Source organism: Atta colombica, unplaced genomic scaffold (assembly GCF_001594045.1).
Source record: "Atta colombica isolate Treedump-2 unplaced genomic scaffold, Acol1.0 scaffold45, whole genome shotgun sequence".
Classification (NCBI taxonomy): Eukaryota; Metazoa; Arthropoda; class Insecta; order Hymenoptera; family Formicidae; genus Atta; species Atta colombica.
The window spans coordinates 907,295-917,644 of NW_017259534.1; positions in this window are offsets into that span (position 1 = coordinate 907,295).

Here is a 10,350-nt window from a genome sequence, read left to right on the forward strand (position 1 = left end):
GACGAAGAGAAGCCTATTGGTCCATTTCTTAGCCAACGAGATGCTGCGAGTTTTGCTCCGCCCGCACGTAGAACCGCCTTAGCTATCTATATCAGAGTCGTCGCAAAACAGCAATTTTTTTCTCAAGCGAAAATCTCCTATATCAATTTTCTTCAAATTTGGAACCAACATGTGGCTATAAAACGAAACAGTTAAACTCGACGAAAAATTAAAGTTATTTGCCTATTAATAATTAAATTGCTAACAATTAAAAGTTGTATCTCAATTAAAATACCTTCAAGTAATATTTCTAATATTTTATCTAGAAAAAGATAATTAATTGAACGTCCGGATATTTTCTAAGCGGTTTCTTTTCCGCGAAAATTTGAAGGATTTTAAAATATTGCCTTATTTTGAAACATATATTAATAAATTAGTATACAGAGAATATCTAATATTTTTAAAAATATATGTGCACCATTCAGACATCTTCAATACATTCTTTTTTTTTTAAATCGATTAAAGAATTATCATATATATTTTGTCTTTCCGATTTAATTACGATATAATTATAAATGATTGTAAAGACTAGAAATAATTTTCTGATACATTTTGCTGCGCGTGTAAATCCTCGTACGTCTTCGAACGATGCTTATCAGGCAATCGTCACTCGATACCAAAGAGGACATCAATGATCGAAGTGTCAATGTCGGTCGATCGGGATGAGATGTTTATTCGCCTTCACGCGTGACCGAGTGTCGAATGACCAACAACGACAGAAAGAGAATTCATGCCTTATCACGGCGCCCTATTCACGTGCTTCACTTTATTACGATCCTTAAGAGACTGATCTCGAAGGGATGGCACTTTCGAGAGGTCGTAAAAAGGAAATTTTACTCATAAAATACGAGAGTTCACCGTGGTCCCCATTGAAAATAGTACATCCGCTAAAAGGAAAGAGATGCTATAAAATTACGAAATGTATCCAGATAAATTAAGATAAAATTTATTATAATTGACATAGTAATCGTCCACCATGTAAGAATCTTTAATTTGAAAACTTACTCAAATTTTTGTAATAAGGATCGACAATTTTTCATGCTCGATCGCAACAGACATTTAATTTCTGAAAAAAATTGTGCATTTGTTTTATTTTTTCGAACTATGTTGCTCAAGAAAGAAGATAGAGAACAAATATTAGATCTATATAATAATCTGTATAGATCATCAATAATTCATTTGTTATTAATTAAATTGAACATTAGAGAAATGGTGGCGAGATTGTTAGACCACACGGTGAATACTGTAGACCACGAATTCTTAGGAAGAGTTTGTTTGCCTTAAAGCAAACGAGCCGACGAAAGAGCAGCAGCGCGGCCATCTTGTCTCTGTCTTCGTACTTCCTCTCTGCGGCATTAGATTCTTCTTCTTGCGATCTGTGTCGTCTATCCATTTTTTTAGCTCATTTGCTTTAATTACAACAATGAATATTATGTTGTAATATCGAGTTCTTCTGATTACTGTAATTCTATACAAATAAAAGACGATGCTATCTGTAAAAAGTAAATTAAATTCGAATTTTATGTGATTCTATCACATGTTAATTCCGAAAGATTGTGTTTTAGAAAAAATATAAATTCAGAATTTAAAATTGAATATTACTACTAACAGATTTTTAATATCAGGAAGATTCTTTTTTACGTAAAAGAATCCTTTTTTATATAAAAAGGATTCTTTCAAGAGAAATTTTTTGGAAAGAGAAACAATATCCATTTTTTTTGTACTGCTATACTTACATTAAAATGCGATCATTCGCTAGTGGAGGCTGCCCACGTTAGTAAAGGGCCTCGTGTCTTAAGGGTTGAAAGTCAAGTGTTTTGGTCCTCGTGATGATCTTTCCTGTCTTTCTTCGTTAAACCGAAAAACAACCCTCGCCTGTTTACCGTTTTACTACTTTCGAGCCCTCCCGTGACATTTTCTGCGACAGTCTCAAGTGCCTCTCCAAGGGAAAGTAATTGGCTTCCGCCATAAAAACCAGAGAAAAGTGGGAAGATGTATATCTCGGGTGGCAATTAAATATTTGTACACAGAATACTTCGACTCTAACACTACAGAAAATATCGCCACATCTTACCACTTCGTTCTTTATCTATTCATTAATTTTTATTTGTCAATTGTTTATAATGTAACGAAAAAGTATATTATTGATATTCCAGCAAGATCTCGACAAGCGACTGTGCAGTCGGCGGATTGGTAGACAATCGGGCGACTTTATTGCGAGAGCCATGGATGGCTTTATTTAAGATAAAAGCGCCTCATAAAACCAGGACCACCCCAGAAAAACTCGTGTCGGTTGCACGTGTGCTCGTAGGAAAACCGCAGACCGGAACCAGAGATTACGGTCAGGGTGGCTTCCGCGCGTTTATACGTATATGGCAGGGCGGTCTTTTTAATTACCTCGGCTGTGTTTCCGAGAGCGATTATTAGATACTGTCGTTTTTCCTGCTGGATGCAAGTTTCTTGTGGAAATGACAAAAATGATTTTTCAAACGAAAAGAAACGAGTAAACTATTTTGCTCTATCCACATAATTCTGAAATGATAATCATTTTCCTAAAAATTATTATTTCTACACACTCCCAAGGAGAACAAGAAAATCAAAATAATATCAATTTGATGTCATATTGACGAATTTATGTCATTTTAAATTTTTGTCATGATAAAAAATAAATAAATTCGGTCAATATGACGTCAAATTGATATTATTTTGATTTTCTTGTTTTTTTTTAGGCTATTATAACTTCATACTGTATTATAAATACAGTATTGTTTATACTTATATTTATTTTGTCACGCACGCTTAAGAAGGTAGAAAAAAAATTAAACAGTTGTACAAGAGATAACGAACTAACTTGCGAATGGTAGCAAATTCCGAGCTATATGCTCCAAACGAATTTTGAACGGTAAAACGTGCGGTAAGACGAAACCGTCAACAGGTGCATTTGTGAATGGTCGAACAAAGTCGACACGCCGCGGTAACACGCGCGTATCGGATGCGCGCTAAAAGATGAGGAGAGGGTTCGTAAGGCGGTACGGCGGCCACGATCGACGGCGATGGTATAAAATTACGGTATCGTGTAAACAGAGTATCTCGTCGGCACGTCTGATGGCGGCCTGGGTGGCCGTGGGGTTCGGAGCTTCACGTGTTCTTCGCAAGCGCCGGAGGCTGCAACAGGCAGCGAGCTGAGCTGAGCCGAGCGAGCGATTTTCTTTCTCTTTACAACAATAGCTCTAACAAACGATCGAGTAACGTTTTTATTTATAGTGTCTACGTCACATTTTTCATTGATTTTCTATCGTGAATCACGCTAATTCCCTCGCGCATTTTCACGCCGACTTTCTCTACCTCGATCGCCACGTTCATCGAAAATCTCGCGGGTTTCCACTCGAACAACGCTCGTCGTGTTTGTTATCTTCACGCGATCTCTCTCCTCATAGTTTATTATATCAAGATTGAAGATCGCCAGGAGCGAGAATTGTTCGGAACACGTGGAAATTCGACAATTCATTTACAGATTTATAATTTTCATCGACATTAATAAAAAGCGTACTAAGAAGCGTTGCATTGGAATAAGACGCACGATCACCTACGGCGCGATTCCGCGGTTTTCGACAGAAATCCGCGTATAGAAGAAGAACCCTGCGCTTTCCGAAATAACCAGCATGGCCGGATAAACGTGTCTTATTTTGAGAGCTAACCTTCCCTCTCTTTCTTGCTTTCTCTCTCTTTCTCGTCGTGTTCCACCGTCGAACCCCGTGATCTTACGCAAAAGAAACATTATCCAGACACTGCGTATGCCGAGGACGAGCCGCAGAAATCGGGAGAAATTATGGTGCTTGAGAAAAGCGGAGCAGACAAGTTGTGGATGGAATCGCCAAGTAATAGATCAATTTGTTTTTTATTCGCGTTTACAGCGACAAATTTTCTAGAAAAAAAAAAGAAGAGGAATGAAGAATTAAGAAAAAAGCGGTAATTTTTTACAATTTACAAAATATATCTGCATTAGTTTTTGTTTGTCAAACTACTTTTTGTTAGTTAAACTAAAACTTATTTGTGTTCAATTGTCGCAATTAAATCTTTGCTATAAAAGAAATATAATTTGTTTCAGAGATTGAATGACATTACGACATTTTTTTAACACTGCACGCGGGAAAATCGTTCTATAAACAATGTAATAATTTATCGACCATGTTTATTGCTTTTACCAAGTGATTTATGGGATTAGATAGTATCTCGCGACGCGCCCTAAGAACGCGCCGAGATTTTTCACTATTCGTGGCCGTACCCCCGTAGAGTTTGGCTGTTTACGTAACGTATGTATCCCACTTAATCCTATGTTTTACTGTTTAGATCTTGACTACCGTAGGGGGTTGTTCTGACACGATCTCTCTGACGTTTCGTCTCGGGTCTTCTGCTCGTACTTTTTCTGCTCTGGCAGCTCTCTCTTTTTCTTTCATCGACGCAAAGCAGGTCCTCACGGATGTGTTCATGGCAAAAGATACTTCTGCTGCACAAGATAAGACATCTGATGAAAACGAAAATCCAAAGAATCAGATTATTGATGTCGCGCAATAGCATATTCTTGTATTGGTCTCTCTTACAATTAGTGATATTTTTATTTTAGCATGTTCGAAGTTGTATGTACTTTATCATTATAAAGTATAAAGTATATGTAACTTTTTATAACAGTTACTAATTATACATCTGTAGCGGGGTAACTAACATCTTTTGTACTAATTTGAAATTACATAAAATAGAGAAAAAAATATAATATACAAAAAAATAAAATTTGTAATATTAATATAAATAATCTTTTAAATAATATTAATATAAATAGTTTTCCACCAATAATTAATAGATAATTAATAGATATAATAAAATTATGATTGATTATTTCAAACAAGTACGTGCACGCGTGAGGTAAAAAATTATTATTACCGCTTTTCTCGTACATGATCCAAATGGAACTTGGAGCGTTACAGCTGCGGCCATCTTGCCGCCTCGGGACTTAACAGCCTCGTTAAACATTAACGAGCCGTTTGTTAGAAGGCTACCGGAATAGAATGAGGAGTCGCAAATGCAACACAGCTTTTACTCCGCGAATCATTGGTGTCGGTCTCCAATTCAGTTTTCCGCATTCCGATACTCATTGTTATATCCACGCTACAAATGCGCTCATTTTGTGCACCTTTATCGAAGACTAGCTTAAAACTTAGCTTAATAGAAAGAATAATTTAAAGTTATAGTTATTTTTTACAGAGATTTTTTATTATTAAAAGACAGATTAATTAAAAATAATTTAGAAGAAAATAAACAGCAATTCAAAATTGAATTCATGGTTTTAGCACTGTTGTTCAGTTTACAAATTTGATTGTTATTCTTAAATGCGGATTCTATTAACGAGATAAATATCACAAAGTAGGATAATCGACTTGTGAATATCGTATCTATGAAATCTATTACAACAATAGTTTCCGCGCAGCATCTTCCGGGAACTGTGTTCGCGACGAACCGGAAGATATAAATCTCAACTCTTTCTCCCACCTTCAAACGTTGGCAAGTTGGAAATCTCAAGACCGACCCTTTCACATAGAGCATGCTTCGACCTCAAGCAATGGTGCGGACAATTCTTTCTCATCAGCGTGGTGTTTACAGGATGGAGTATCGTTACGAGCTATCGGACGTGAACCATCTGTCTGAAACGTCCAGCGAAGAGCGAGAGGCCGATACCAAAAAAAGTATCTCTCCTCGTCTTCCATTGCGCACTCACATTCGCTTGATGCTCCATGTACGATTCGTACGAGTTTTCGACAGTATCCCTATCCTTCTACATGTTAAATATTGATGATAAAGAAGCGGCGAAGACGCAAGAGAGAAGCACTGGACATTCATATCGACACGATATAAAAAGTGCGAAAGACAAGCAAAGATATTTTCTTGACTCTCCCATTTTTATATATAATTATTTGAATAATTTTGAACACTCATAGATTAGAACGGTCTAATTAAAAATTCTTTTATTCTGTTTAAGTTTCTAAAGAAGTGTAAGTTTCATGAAGTGATATTGTCAAAACAGAACCAGTGCTCAAAACTTGCTTACAACTGAAGAACAAAATTATGTAAAGTGTTTTACATCTGTGATTTATTAAATTTTTTTTATCTTCGATATATATCTAATTCAAAAATTAATAATATATTTTTTAAAGTTGTTATTGTATGGTAATATGTTTATAGTTTTAATAGATGCTTAAAAAATTATTTTAAATATAATATTAGATATATTTAACATTATTATCACTACATTAATAAAATATATGCATACATTTCAAAGAAGAATAAACAGTTAGAAGATTCCACTTTGGAATACATTCTATTTTCTGTTTTATTGTGCATCGATGCTGTCCAACATACAATGAGGTACCTCCAGTCGAGAAGAAAGAAAAAGCAAACTCCAAACTGCAATTGATAAAGCAGTTTCTCTCTTTCAGTCGATAATACTGTGCGCTACGACTTACCTTAGATGGAACTTTGTATCGGCTTGCCAATAGTTTCATCCAGTAACTTTTCAAATGTACGTATGAGGTCTCTAAGGAAGTCAAAATTACTTCTGAAAGATTGTACTTCACTAGATATTAAATCAAGAAAATAATTAAATCTCTTGTTATGAACCTATAATTATTTTTTTATTTTTAAATTTCTTCATGTTTAATGTTGTATATAAATTTAATTTTTATACATTTCCTTTTTTCGTTTAAATATTATGTTTCTTTAATTAAATTCTATAAAATTTATATAACCGCGTTCTTCAGCTAGATTCGTTAACTTCTATAGTTTCTCAAATATTTGTATCCTCAATCTTCATATCCTGAAATATTTCAAACCTAATTTCTTGCACACATTCTAGCAACCATCTTGTATATATATTCTATAAGTTCTTTAGAAAATCTGAATCTATTAAACTTGCATCGTTGTATCGTCAGATGTAATTTCGAGACTCGATGATTTCGAAATTTTTGCATCTCCAGGTGTTCAAGAGTTTGAGCTCCTAGAATATCTTAAAGAAATCTTTTAATGATACAGTTAAAAACAATTTATGGAGGAGAGCTGATCGAGATGCCGCACCCTATAGTTTGAATTCTTAAACGCTTTAACGCCAGACTAAATAAAAACACCGTGCACCTCGAGCTCCCTATTCCGACAACGACCTGCTCTTGCCGACAGATTTCGTATATTTTCTGAATCAATATTGAATCTTCCGCGTGACCTTGGTATAACAGGTAGCACGCTTAGTTGCAACATATCCTTCCCGGATTCATTTTCTTTTTCTTACCGTTTTTTGATACCCAGATCTTGCACCGTTTCATGTTTCTGTGATGCATCTTATGTCCAATTTTAATAGCAACGGTCTTTTTCTTTCCCTTATAGCGCAATGTAATTTGCATCGTCAATTTGCATATTTGACGAGCACGGCGATATTTTTTCAGCATCGACTTTTTTATCTGTTAATCTATTATTTTAAACTATTGTGTTGTCATTGTTTCTCAGACAATAATTTCACAATTTCGGAATTGCAAACTTTGACCACATATAACACTTCCGCTTCAAGACACTGGTGTCTTCACATGAAAAAGAAAGATTAGTAACGTGAGGATTCCCTGTGGAATAACTGTCATTCATTGTATCTCAGCGAACTGTCTATACTTTTGAAACCATTGTATAGAATATTTACCTAAAATATTTTTCTTTTATTCTTTTCTTCGTTTCTTGTATATTTATAAATTTAAATTATTCAATTATAAAATATTTTATAAAACGAAACACACACACACACACACACACACACACACACACACCACACACACACACACACACACGAATAAGTTTATAAGTATGAAAAGTAAACTTTGCAAGTATGAAAAATCAAAAGCAGATTATGAGCAGATTATAAACCTAAATGTTATAATAAAAAGAATCTATTATTAATTGTAGAGAAAACGCAAAGATTTATATTTTTAATTTAAGATTTATATTCATAATTTATATTTATAATAATAAAAGTATAATATATATTTTCTATTATATAATACAATCACACACTTATAATTAAGTATATCATTTACATCTGTCTTGACATTCTGTTTTTGTTTTATTTTGCAATTATTTAAAAAAGTTTACATTTTCTTGATTTTGGTTCTATTGATTTTTTAAATAATCTGTTAATAACGTTTTCCACTGAGAAAACTGTATCGCTATGCTAGATTTTGATGAAAAGTTAGTGTAATAATAGTATAGATTTAATCAGGATCAGTAGAATGCACTGAATTACTTATTTTATAATATATTTTGATTTGTTTATTTTCTACAAAAAATTTTTTTATTAATTTTTCTTGAAATTCAAAATTTTTTAATATCATAATGTTATTACATATTAGAACTAAATTAGAATTAAAAAAACAAAATCGTTGTTATGAAGATAATTAGAATAATATAACAATTATATCTGAACGCATAACATCTTTAGAACTAGTTTTAACAGTAAAATACAATTGCACTCAGTGTACGCCAATGTTACATTAGTAACTAGTGAAAAATGCTATAAGATTTTTATGTCGCATATTTATTAAATGTGGCAGATCACTCATGAAAAATATTTCGCTGCATTGATAGAAAAATGATACAATCAAAAAATTGTTATTAATTGTTTGCAAAAGAAAGAAGAAAACTTAAAAAAGGAGGAAGAATATACTAAAAAAACATATTATATATTTCTCAACAAATAATTATTACATCTAAATTACACTTCAAAATTAATATCACAAAATTTGAATAATTCAAAATAATGAAATTTATTTTCTGGAAAACTTTGTTTCTCAAATTGTTATTTTAGCGAATGAATAATATGTAAAATAGTTTCTGTGTAATGGAAAAGAGAAAGTTTCATATCTTTAAAAAAGACTTTCACTTTTGAAAAATGTTAAAGAAGAAGAATGTGTGTCATAAATCTTTCACAATCAAATCCCTTGGGTTTTCAACAGTTTTATATGTCTGGAAAAAAGAAAGAAAAGAGCTGTGAGCTGTGAGCTGTGAGCTGATTAGACAATGGAATAATCTCAATAAAACTTGGGTATTCTGAACATTCTATTGTTCATTTGAACCATTCTATTTGAACCATTAGTTTAATCATTTACATAGATATTATGAAATTTTATAAATAAATTAAATAATTTGCGTCTCCATTAGAATGTCAAATTGATATAAGTCTACATTGATTTGCCCGCATTTTGTGTTTATCTTTCATCAAACTTTACATTATTCTGCATATTTACTCATATTCTTTTTTGTACAAAAACTCATGATTCTTTATATAAATATAAAGAGATAAATTATTATATCTTGTCATTTTCTTATATGTCTTATGTTTTAATTTTTATTTTGTAATAAAGCATTTATCTTTTCTTTCTTTTCTTTTTTAAACAAAGTTGTAGCATTCACAGGAAAATAGCGATCAATTTAAGACGCGTGTGGAAAGAGATTGAAAACGAAAAAACAAAAATCGTAATAATATCTTATTTTATTAATAACGATGTATCTCGATGTAATTATGAAATTCACTGTGGCGAAAGTCAAAGCTGGTTAATGGTGATTTCGGAAGAAATGCAGGCCAAAAAACTTTTTTTTCTCGTATTAAATTTAATAATTAAACCACGTGACCAATGATTCCATTAATAATTTTCTTTTATCTCAGCCTTGACGACCGATCCGGTCGACGAACCGTGATCAACAATAGCAAATCCATCAGACCAAATGGCGTGATCGGAAGTTTTGATAAGAGAGTTTTGATTCGCTTGAAAATAATGATGTATTCAAATAAATTCTTCGAATAATTGTATAATATTGACAGAAACGCGTTTAAAACTTAGAATATTACACAAATTTCAAAAGATAACTATATAAATTAAGATTTAGTATAATTATCGTAAGAGAGAATGATTTTTCTTATTTATTGTCAAAAGAGAAGAGTTTTAGTCTTAGTCAGTTTTCATCAGCACCTCATGCAGTTGATGTTATTTATCTCAATGTTAAACTATCTTTCACTGATACAATTCACGAAATTATGACAGAGTCACTCGTAAAATCTCAATAGCTTTTCTGTGTCTCCAGCAATAGTTCTCAATCGTCGAGAACTTGAGGACTTCGAGTGGTTAGAGTGGAATTATACTCGCGGATAAGGTGAACGAAAATTATTCCAAGATGACGCCAGATAAACATATAACCAGATAATAAAGTTGATTATATATATATATATATATA